The sequence below is a fragment of the Salmo salar genome, chromosome 06 (genome assembly GCF_965601325.2).
Source record: "Salmo salar chromosome 06, fSalSal1, whole genome shotgun sequence".
NCBI lineage: Eukaryota > Metazoa > Chordata > Actinopteri > Salmoniformes > Salmonidae > Salmo > Salmo salar.
The window spans coordinates 88,702,323-88,715,000 of NC_138296.1; positions in this window are offsets into that span (position 1 = coordinate 88,702,323).

The window sequence follows — 12,678 nt, forward strand, 5'->3', positions numbered from 1 at the left end:
TGAAGAGAGGAAGATGAAGAGAGAGATGAAGAGAGAGAGAGAGATGAAGAAGTGAGAGAGGAAGAAGAGAGAGAGAAAGTTGGAGAGAGAGAGAGATGAAGCAAAAGATGGAGAGAGAGAGAGAGAGAGAGGAGAGAATAGAGAGAAATGCATAATGCATAATAAAACAAAAGGTGTCATGGGAAACATCACTGATATTAAAACCAGAGGCAGACAGATCTATATGAAAAATGCAGATTTGAAAATGTAAAGAAGCGCGTTGCCCCCGGAGATGGGGGGGAGTGATTCTAAGATAGGGTGACACCAAGAGAGAGACATTTATATAGAGCTTTGATGTATTTTAGAAGGCAATTTACGTGACTGACATACACCATGCACCAAAATAATGCTGCTGAAAGGAAGTGTTTTAAATAACATAGTGTTTCTCCAGGTTTTGTTTCAGGTCACACACAATTTGCACATCTCAAATGTTTGTTTTTCAATTATTTCTCGTTATGGGTTTAATATGTGAACAAATATGACCCATTATTTAAATGACTGTTATTATGATTTAAATAACCAAATGTGCTGCCTCAGTACCACACACAGGAAGACACATCAATGTAATGTGCAAAGCAAGCCCACCAATAGCACTAGAGTGTATAGCTATGCCTATATGAGTTAAGGTCAATGTTAAGTCCCAAGTAGAAGTGTCCTTCAAAGTAGATCTCTCCACAGCTGCTTTTAGTCCATCCCTCCATTCCTCCAGCCCCTCTCCTTTCTGTTCCTATGCCAGCTGTTTAATCAACTCTTCAGCTTGTGGTCAGACTGTTTTCCCCTGCTTCTCACAAGCCACCAACAGACTCAAATATGAGACAAATGAAGAGGGCAGAAACTGAGGGAGGGAGGGAGGGAGGGAGGGGAGAAGGGTCATTAAATATGTTATAATACACTTCGTAGTGAGGAGAATTGGCCACTGGTTTATGAGGGGATTATAAATGACATTATAGTTGTGCAAAAAGACTAGGTTTGAATGAAACTTTTAATCAACATCAGACTCCCATTGAGCTGGGTCGGTCCAGTTCATAATTCAGGATACCATTTCCACACATTCATCTTTGACCAGATTCAAATAGTTTTAACTGAGTGGTGTGTTGTGTACACAGGGGACATAAATGAGTAGAATTAGACTATCTGTCTGTCACTCCTCTTCTGGCTGTCTTTCTCCCTCTACTCTGTCTCGTACTACAGCCCACTCAGGCTGCTGTGTATGGTCCAGTGTCCTCTTCCATAGCTAGAGTAATGGGACTAACCTGGTCCAGTGTCCTCTTCCATAGCTAGAGGAATGGGACTAACCTGGTCCAGTGTCCTCTTCCATAGCTAGAGGAATGGGACTAACCTGGTCCAGTGTCCTCTTCCATAGCTAGAGGAATGGGACTAACCTGGTCCAGTGTCCTCTTCCATAGCTAGAGGAATGGGACTAACCTGGTCCAGTGTCCTCTTCCATAGCTAGAGGAATGGGACTAACCTGGTCCAGTGTCCTCTTCCATAGCTAGAGGAATGTGACTAACCTGGTCCAGTGTCCTCTTCCATAGCTAGAGGAATGGGACTAACCTGGTCCAGTGTCCTCTTCCATAGCTAGAGGAATGGGACTAACCTGGTCCAGTGTCCTCTTCCATAGCTAGAGTAATGGGACTAACCTGGTCCAGTGTCCTCTTCCATAGCTAGAGGAATGGGACTAACCTGGTCCAGTGTCCTCTTCCATAGCTAGAGTAATGTGACTAACCTGGTCCAGTGTCCTCTTCCATAGCTAGAGGAATGGGACTAACCTGGTCCAGTGTCCTCTTCCATAGCTAGAGGAATGTGACTAACCTGGTCCAGTGTCCTCTTACATAGCTAGAGGAATGGGACTAACCTGGTCCAGTGTCCTCTTCCATAGCTAGAGTAATGGGACTAACCTGGTCCAGTGTCCTCTTCCATAGCTAGAGGAATGGGACTAACCTGGTCCAGTGTCCTCTTCCATAGCTAGAGGAATGGGACTAACCTGGTCCAGTGTCCTCTTCCATAGCTAGAGTAATGGGGACTAACCTGGTCCAGTGTCCTCTTCCATAGCTAGAGGAATGGGACTAACCTGGTCCAGTGTCCTCTTCCATAGCTAGAGGAATGGGACTAACCTGGTCCAGTTCAAACATCGCCCTACTATTCTGACCTGAACACACACACACACACACACACACACACACACACACACACACACACACACACACACACACACACACACACACACACACACACCACACACACACACACACACACACACACACACACACACACACACACACACACACAGAGACTACGCTCAGGTGCCCAATCTGCTACAGCCCATTATTCTATGTAATGGAGGATTTTCACTCAAGGCCGTTGTTTTAGTAGGTGTTGGGTTTCAAGTCCAAGTCCAGTTATAATGTGCCATCATGGACCAGCGAAAGAATGGTGATTCTGGATTATACTGTAACAATAATAAGAGACTCTAAAGAGATATGACTCTAGACGGACACACATTCTCTTTGTTTTCCAATACTGTGAGTTAGATAGATACTCTGAGAAAGACAGTTTAGAAATGGATGTGAATTTTGCCTTGTACTGTAAGTCACATACTTTATATCAGAACAATATTTAACAGTAGGTCAGCATGATTTATAAAACACGTTCCACCACTCTGAAAGTTGAATTTGTCTGCAAATAATTTCAAGTGTCTAAATATTCGTTTGCCTTCTTTACTGAATCTAAATAAAAATATTTGGGACTTTATTTTCTGCATATGTAAATGTATAAAAGAAAATCCATGGCAGGAAATCTGCCCCAAATCCTTAGAAAATCCAATGATATTTGCATAGAGCTTAAAACATGCAAAGTCCATGGCTGTGGTCATAATGGCACACTATTTCTTACATTGGAAAATGTGCCTTTTTAAAATCAATTTAGTTCTGTCCTTGAGCTGTTCTTGTCTATTAATGTTCTGTATTATGTCATTCATAATTCATGATCTGTGTGGATCCCAGAAAGAGTAGCTGCTGCTTTCGCAACAGCTATTGGGGATCCCTAATAAAATACCAAAAATACATAGTTGACTTCTTTTGACCAGGCCCTTGTCAATAGTGAACTATGTAAGGAATATGGTTCTGTTTGGGATGCAGTCCTTGAGCGTGAATTCATCTGGTTTTGGTTCAGCTGTAAAAGGGATCGTGATGGAGAGTGAGAGTGAAAGGTTTCATTCAAACAGCTACGACCTGAAGGCGGTCTAGTCCGTTCCTCTAAGTTAGTGAGGTAATTCAACAAATAAGACTGTAACTTATCAGAATTGTCCGTTTTCCTATGGTCCTGTAGCCTTCTTCATTCTTCTGACTAGTCAGTTTGATCCGTACTGCCTGTGTAACAAATGTCAAATGTTAGCGTACTGTATCATTAGCGTACTGTATCTCATACTGTATCTCGTACTGTATCTGTACATTAGCGTACTGTATCTCATACATTGGAATGATGTGGAGAGTGTGGAGAACATGGATAATATACATTTGGCAGGGTTTTCCGTGCATCGGCAGGACAGAACAGCTACGTTTGAGAAGCCGAGGGCTGGGGGTGTGTGTCTATTTGTCAATAACAGCTGGTGCACGATGTCTAATATTAAAGAAGTCTTGAGGTTTTGCTCGCCTGAGGTAGAGTACCTTATGATAAGGTATCGACAACACTGTCTACCAAGAGAGTTTTCATCTGTATTTTTCGTAGCCGTCTATTTACCACCAAAAACCATAATTCTGTCCTCCCGATTCCTGCTTACAAGCAAAAACTAAAGCAGGAAGTACCAGTGACTCGTTCAATACGGAAGTGGTTAGATGACGGGATGCTAGGCTACAAGACTATTTTGCCAGCACAGACTGGAATATGTTCTGGGATTCATCCTATGGAATTGAGGAGTATGTCACTTCAGTCATCGGCTTCATCAGTAAGTGCATCAACGACATTGCCCCTCAGTGGCCGTATGTACATATCCCATCCAGAAGCCAGGCAACATCCGCACCGAGCTAAAGGCTAGAGCTGCCGCTTTCAAGGAGTGGGACACTAATCAGGACGCTTATAAGATATCCCACTATGCCCTCAGACGAACCATCAAACAGGGAAAGCGTCAATACAAGACTAAGATTGAATCCTACTACACCGGCTTTAATGCTCGTCGGATGTTGCTGGGCTTGCAAACTATTACGGACTTCGAAGGGAAACCCAGCCGCGAACTGCCCAGTGACGCGAGCCTACAGGACGAGCTACATGCCTTTTGTGCTCGCTTCGAGGCAAGCAACACTTAAGCATGCATGAGAGCACCAGCTGTTCCGGACGACTGTGTAATCACACTCTCCATAGCCAATGTGAGCAAAACCTTTAAACTGGTCAACATTCACAATGCCGCGAGTTCAGATGGATTACCAGGATGTGTACTCTGAGATTGCCCAGATCAACTGGCAAGTGTCTTCACTGACATTTTCAACCTCTCACTGACTGAGTCTGTAATACCTACATGTTTCAAGCAGACCACCATAGTCCCTGTGCCCAAGAAAGTGAAGGTAACCTGCCTAAATGACTACCGCCCCGTAGCACTCACTTCAGTTTTCATAAAATTCTTTGAAAGGCTGGTCATGGCTCACATCAACACCATCATCCCGGAAACCCTCGACCCACTCCAACTCGCATACCGCCCCAACAGATCCACAGAGAACACAATCTCAATCACACTCCACACTGCCCTTTCCCACCTGGACAAAAGGAACACCTAAGTGAGAATGCTGTTCATTGACTACAGCTCAGCATTTAACCCCACAGTGCCCACAAATCTCATCACTAAGCTGAGGACCCTGGGACTAAACACCTACCTCTGCAACTGGATCCTGGACTTCCTGATGGGCCGCCCCCAGGTGGTAAGGGTAGGCAACAACACATCTGCCATGTTGATCCTTGGGGGCCCCTCAGGGGTGCATGCTTGTTCCCCTCCTGTACTCCCTGTTCACCCACGAAGAGTGCATGACAACACCTTTTCCCCCTCAGGAAATGATTCAGCATGGGTCCCCAGATCGTCAAACAGTTCTACATCTGCACCATCAAGAGCATCCTGACCGGTTGCATCACCGCCTGGTATGGCAACTGCTTGGCATCCGACCGTAATGCGCTACAGAGGGTAGTGTGTACGGCCCAGTACATCACTGGCTGTCAGAGGAAGGCCCCAAAAATTGTCAAAGACTCCAGTCACCCAAGTCATAGACTGTTCTCTCTGGTACCGCACGGCAAGCAGTACCCGAGTCTAGGTCCAAAAGGCTTCTTAACTGCTTCTACCCCCAAGCCATAAGACTGCTGAACAGCTAATCAAATGGCCACCCAGACTATTTACATTGAGTAAGACATAGAAGATGGACTCCATTGTAAGATAGGTAAGAAAAGAAGCTGAGAGAGATAGAGACCATGCTTACCGTAGAGGTTCCAAGGTCATGCTTACTGTAGAAGATCCTGTCAGTGGTGTGCTCACATTAGGAATTCAGCAGTTAATCTATTCAGGCGAATTAATGGTGTATGAAAAGATGCTGTGTCGGGCATACGGAAATCTTCGACATGTACTGTATACAGTATAGGGCAATAGAGTTGTGTTTAGGGTTTTGTTCTCTATGAGCTATTTCTTTGCTGTTGGTTCACTCCCGAGGATCACAGCCATGCAGTACAGATCTGCATGTATCTTGTGTCTGTAAATTGGTTGGTTGGTGTCTTCTTTTTTCATAAGATGTATTTTGTGTGTATTGCCTTTGCATGTTCATGTACATACTGTACTTTACTGGACGTTGCTGTAACTGGAAGGTCAATGATGGCTTATACAAAGATCAATGATGATCATCAAGACAATTACAATATTTGCCATAAACCTTAGAGCAACAGTCCTTCACATAATATACTGTCCCCACGTTAATCCGTACTGTAAGAAAGAAAATCTAGGATTTACCCACATGAAAAAATACTACAGTTTGCTATAAAATAGTACAGTACTTACTATATAATTCTGTTGTAAACTGTAGTTTCCTATAGAATACTATACTACACACCAATGTTCCCTCTAAGCTGCAAGCTTAGCAACCTCCTCCAGGAATGCCATGCAGAAGAAATGCCAAGCCAAGTCAAACACTCAAGAGATTGAACTTCTCCCCATTAGTTTGCACTATATAGATCAACGTTTTTTTTCTGTGATCGAATCAACATTATATCAGACCCTTTTCAATGCAGCAAACCAAAACAAATCTAACTTTGCAAGATTGAGTCTGTGATTTTGTTGTAGGCAGAGCCAGAGCGTAACAGAGTAGAATTGTAATGGCTGCAGTGGCCAGGACCGGTCTTTAAATCACCCCGGAGGGAATGTGCTTTTCAGATCAGTTCAAATCAGAGCTAAGAGCTGTATGTGTGCACATTTGTTGCTATTCTTTGCTAGTTAGGTAGTTATTAGTCCAGTTGTAAACAAGAAATGGGGAGTTACTGCTTCCTACAAGAGCACAAAACATGTAGGCTACATGTCTTTGAAAAGCCAGTCAGATAAAAAGCTCATGACTATATTAAAGAGGCTGTGTTGTATTTCGAGATAGGCTTGAATATGCAAATAAGCCAATAGGCAGAGGGATATCCTACATTGTCTAATTCCTCTATGGTAATAATTACTTCTATGCAATAACAAGTGGCTTCTTGCATCGTACAACACATCATACAATGCAATTTACAGTCACCTATTTGGCCCATAGTGTTACAGACCGAGTAAAAAATTATGAATTCATGTCAAGCCCTTCATAATGTAATAGTCTCATTCACTGTAGGCCTGCATTGAACACCACATAAAGACTACTGTAGGCTGTATCATAGAATGTGAAAATGGTATGGGATTTGCTCTATTGGTTTTGTTGGTTGGCCTACATTATGCTACAATAGCCACAATAGCCTATTGACAACTGTCTAAAACTGTATGGGTACAGCCTCAGTGTTCACTGTAAACGTGCACCAGAAGTTGCACAAAACTCTCACAACTTTCAAGTTTCCGCCCACAAGACCTAAAATTTGCACAGTGCCCCCAAAAAAGGGAAAATTGATACACACTGTAGTATACTGTATAGTACTGTACTACACACTGTAGTATACTGTAGAGAACTATACTACACACTGTAGTATACTGTAGAGTACTGTACTACACACTGTAGTATACTGTAGAGTATTATACTACACACTGTAGTATACTGTAGAGTACTATACTACACACTGTAGTATCCCTCAATCATGTGTAGTACTTACTATAAAATACTGTGTCCTCCTGAGGCAATGTTTGCAAACACAGAAAGGGGTCTATATTAGATACTACAGTATCTAATTTGCATATACCCTGCCCATTCCCCTCACCCATATCGCAATTTGTGCCACCGATAAGTAAGAAACCTGTATGCCAAGTGTAGACCATATATTGTGTTCCCTACAGGTTATATAAAAGATCAGAAGTTCTGAACTCTGTTTAGACCCCAGTCCTACCTACCTACCTACCTACCTACCTACCTACCTACCTACCTTCCTACAGGTTATGGAAAATGTGCTCTTTAAGTTTTTCTGCAGTATGTTTCCTGAAGTAGAAAGCATATTCTGTGTCAAAGATAATGAAATCAAAAACGCTATAGTAAATAATACAGTAAATATTACAGTATAGTACAGTCCGCAAAAACACTACATTAAGTACTACAGTGAACACGCACAAGTACATTTTGTCCTTGATGACTGATGGTGTTGTTCCTCTGACATAAAAGACAAGATGGTGGATCAGGGAACTATGGTGGTAGGATCAGGGAACTATGGTGGTAGGATAAGGGAACTATGGTGGTAGCATCAGGGAACTATGGTGGTAGGACCAGGGAATTATGGTGGTAGGACCAGGGAACTATGGTGGTAGGATCAGGGAAATATGGGGCTACGTGGTAGGATCAGGGAACTATGGTGGTAGGACCAGGGAACGATGGTGGTAGGACCAGGGAACGATGGTGCTATGGTGGTAGGATCAGGGAACTATGGTGCTATGTTGGTAGGACCAGGGAACTATGGTGCAATGGTGGTAGGATCAGGGAACTATGGTGCTATGTTGGTAGGACCAGGGAACTATGGTGCAATGGTGGTAGGATCAGGGAACTATGGCGCTATGGTGGTAGGATCAGAAAACAATGGTGGTAGGATCAGGGAACTATGGTGGTAGGATAAGTGAACTATGGTAGTAGGATCAGGGAACTATGGTGGTAGGATCAGGGAACTATGGTGGTAGGATCAGGGAACTATGGTGGTAGGATCAGGGAACTATGGTGGTAGGATCAGGGAACTAATGGTGGTAGGATCAGGGAACTATGGTGGTAGGATCAGGGAACTATGGTGGTAGAATCAGGGAACTATGGTAGTAGGACCAGGGAACTATGGTGCTATGGTGGTAGGATCAGGGAACTTTGGTGGTAGGATCAGGGAACTATGGTAGTAGGACCAGGGAACTATGGTGCTATGGTGGTAGGATCAAGGAACGTTGGTGGTAGGATCAGGGAACTATGGGGCTATGGTGATAGGATCAGGGAACTATGGTGGTAGGATCAGGGAACTATGGTGGTAGGATCAGGGAACTATGGGGCTATGGTGGTAGGATCAGGGAACTATGGGGCTATGGTGGTAGGATCAGGGAATTATGGTGGTAGTATCAGGGAACTATGGTAGTAGGACCAGGGAACTATGGTGCTCTGGTGGTAGGATCAGGGAACTTTGGTGGTAGGATCAGGGAACTATGGTAGTAGGACCAGGGAACTATGGTGCTATGGTGGTAGGATCAGGGAACTTTGGTGGTAGGATCAGGGAACTATGGTGGTAGGACCGGAGAACTATGGTGGTAGGATCAGGGAACTATGGTAGTAGGATCAGGGAACTATGGTGCTATGGTGGTAGGATCAGGGAACTATGGTGGTAGGATCAGGGAACTATGGTGGTAGGATCAGGGAACTATGGTGGTAGGATCAGGGAACTATGGTGGTAGGATCAGGGAACTATGGTGGTAGGATCAGTGAACTATGGTAGTAGGATCAGGGAACTATGGTGGTAGGATCAGGAAACTATGGTGGTAGGATCAGGGAACTATGTTGGTAGGATCAGGGAACTATGGTGCTATGGTGGTAGGATCAGGGAACTATGGTGGTAGGATCAGGGAACTAATGGTGGTAGGATCAGGGAACTATGGTGGTAGGATCAGGGAACTATGGTGGTAGGATCAGGGAACTATGGTAGTAGGACCAGGGAACTATGGTGCTATGGTGGTAGGATCAAGGAACTTTGGTGGTAGGATCAGGGAACTATGGTAGTAGGACCAGGGAACTATGGTGCTATGGTGGTAGGATCAAGGAACGTTGGTGGTAGGATCAGGGAACTATGGTGGTAGGATCAGGGAACTATGGTGGTAGGATCAGGGAACTATGGGGCTATGGTGGTAGGATCAGGCAACTATAGGGCTATGGTGATAGGATCAGGGAACTATGGTCTAGGATCAGGGAACTATGGTGGTAGGATCAGGGAACTATGGTAGTAGGACCAGGGAACTATGGTGCTATGGTGGTAGGATCAGGGAACTTTGGTGGTAGGATCAGGTAACTATGGTAGTAGGACCAGGGAACTATGGTGCTATGGTGGTAGGATCAGGGAACGTTGGTGGTAGGATCAGGGAACTATGGTGGTAGGATCAGGGAGCTATGGTGGTAGGATCAGGGAACTATGGGGCTATGGTGGTAGGATCAGGGAACTATGGGGCTATGGTGGTAGGATCAGGGAACTATGGTGGTAGTATCAGGGAACTATGGTAGTAGGACCAGGGAACTATGGTGCTATGGTGGTAGGATCAGGGAACTTTGGTGGTAGGATCAGGGAACTATGGTAGTAGGACCAGGGAACTATGGTGCTATGGTGGTAGGATCAGGGAACTTTGGTGGTAGGATCAGGGAACTATGGTGGTAGGACCGGAGAACTATGGTGGTAGGATCAGGGAACTATGGTAGTAGGATCAGGGAACTATGGTGCTATGGTGGTAGGATCAGGGAACTATGGTAGTAGGACCAGGGAACTATGGTGGTAGGACCAGGGAACTATGGTAGTAGGACCAGGGAACTATGGTGGTAGGACCAGGGAACTATGGTGGTAGGATCAGGGAACTATGGTGATAGGATCAGGGAACTATGGTAGTAGGACCAGGGAACTATGGTGCTATGGTGGTAGGATCAAGGAACTTTGGTGGTAGGATCAGGGAACTATGGTAGTAGGACCAGGGAACTATGGTGCTATGGTGGTAGGATCAAGGAACGTTGGTGGTAGGATCAGGGAACTATGGTGGTAGGATCAGGGAACTATGGTGGTAGGATCAGGGAACTATGGGGCTATGGTGGTAGGATCAGGCAACTATAGGGCTATGGTGATAGGATCAGGGAACTATGGTCTAGGATCAGGGAACTATGGTGGTAGGATCAGGGAACTATGGTAGTAGGACCAGGGAACTATGGTGCTATGGTGGTAGGATCAGGGAACTTTGGTGGTAGGATCAGGTAACTATGGTAGTAGGACCAGGGAACTATGGTGCTATGGTGGTAGGATCAGGGAACGTTGGTGGTAGGATCAGGGAACTATGGTGGTAGGATCAGGGAGCTATGGTGGTAGGATCAGGGAACTATGGGGCTATGGTGGTAGGATCAGGGAACTATGGGGCTATGGTGGTAGGATCAGGGAACTATGGTGGTAGTATCAGGGAACTATGGTAGTAGGACCAGGGAACTATGGTGCTATGGTGGTAGGATCAGGGAACTTTGGTGGTAGGATCAGGGAACTATGGTAGTAGGACCAGGGAACTATGGTGCTATGGTGGTAGGATCAGGGAACTTTGGTGGTAGGATCAGGGAACTATGGTGGTAGGACCGGAGAACTATGGTGGTAGGATCAGGGAACTATGGTAGTAGGATCAGGGAACTATGGTGCTATGGTGGTAGGATCAGGGAACTATGGTAGTAGGACCAGGGAACTATGGTGGTAGGACCAGGGAACTATGGTAGTAGGACCAGGGAACTATGGTGGTAGGACCAGGGAACTATGGTGGTAGGATCAGGGAACTATGGTGATAGGACCAGGGAACTATGGTGCTATGGTGGTAGGATCAGGGAACTATGGTGGTAGGATCAGGGAACGAATGGTGGTAGGATCAGGGAATTATGGTGCTATGGTGGTAGGATCAGGGAACTATGGTGGTAGGATCAGGGAACTAATGGTGGTAGGATCAGGGAACTATGGTGCTATGGTGGTAGGATCAGGGAACTATGGTGATAGGACCAGGGAACTATGGTGCTATGGTGGTAGGATCAGGGAACTATGGTGCTATGGTGGTAGGATCAGGGAACTATGGTGATAGGACCAGGGAACTATGGTGCTATGGTGGTAGGATCAGGGAACTATGGTGGTAGGATCAGAGAACTAATGGTGGTAGGATCAGGGAACTATGGTGGTAGGATCAGGGAACTATGGTGGTAGCATCAGGGAACTATGGTGATAGGACCAGGGAACTATGGTGCTATGGTGGTAGGATCAGGGAACTATGGTGGTAGGATCAGGGAACTATGGTGGTAGGATCAGGGAACTATGGTGGTAGGACCAGGGAACTATATCTGTATTAGTTGTGTATGTGCTGGTTAGTATTAATAATCTAATGTACAACGTGTACATTAGACAGAGGAACAGAGGATGATGGGTACATCCCAAGTGGAACCCTATTTCCTATATAGTCAACAACTTTTGACCAGAGCCCTATGGGAACTCTATGGGAGCCCTATGGGAACTCTATGGGAGCCCTATGGGAACTCTATGGGAGCCCTATGGGATCTCTATGGGAGCTCTATGGAAGCCCTATGGGAGCCCTATGGGAGCCTTTATGAGAGCCCTCTGGCAGCCCTATGAGTGCTCTATGGGAGCCCTATGAGAGCCCTATGGGAGCTCTATGGGAGCTCAATGGGAGCCCTATTGGCCCTGGTCAAACGTAGTGCACTACATAGCTAATAGGGCGCCATTTGGGACTCAGGAGATGTCTCTGACATGTGGCCAAAATTAATCAGATATAGATTTAAGTGATCAAACTGTAATTAATCATGTGAGGAGAGAAAGGATCTTTGGCGATGCTCCAGATGTGAGAAGGCAGTGGCTCTGGTCCCTCGGTGTGTGTGTGTGTGTGTGTGTGTGTGTGTGTGTGTGTGTGTGTGTGTGTGTGTGTGTGTGTGTGTGTGTGTGTGTGTGTGTGTGTGTGTGTGTGTGTGTGTGGTGGGTGGGTGGGTGGGTGGGTGGGGGTGGGTGTGTGTGGGGTGGGTGGGTGGGTGGGGTGTGTGGGGGTGGGGTGTGTGTGTGTGGGTGGGTGGAGTGTGTGTGTGTGTGGCTGTGTCGCTCCGCGCTCCTCTGAGCCCCCTCTTACAGAGAACATTGGTCCACCGGGGTTGCATTAAGAAGCTTTGTGCCAATGTCACCTAACTTACTGTCACTTAGTACAACAGATGTAGTGAATGTCGAGGAAATTATGGTGATGTCTGGATGCTGCTGGCTGGATGCTGC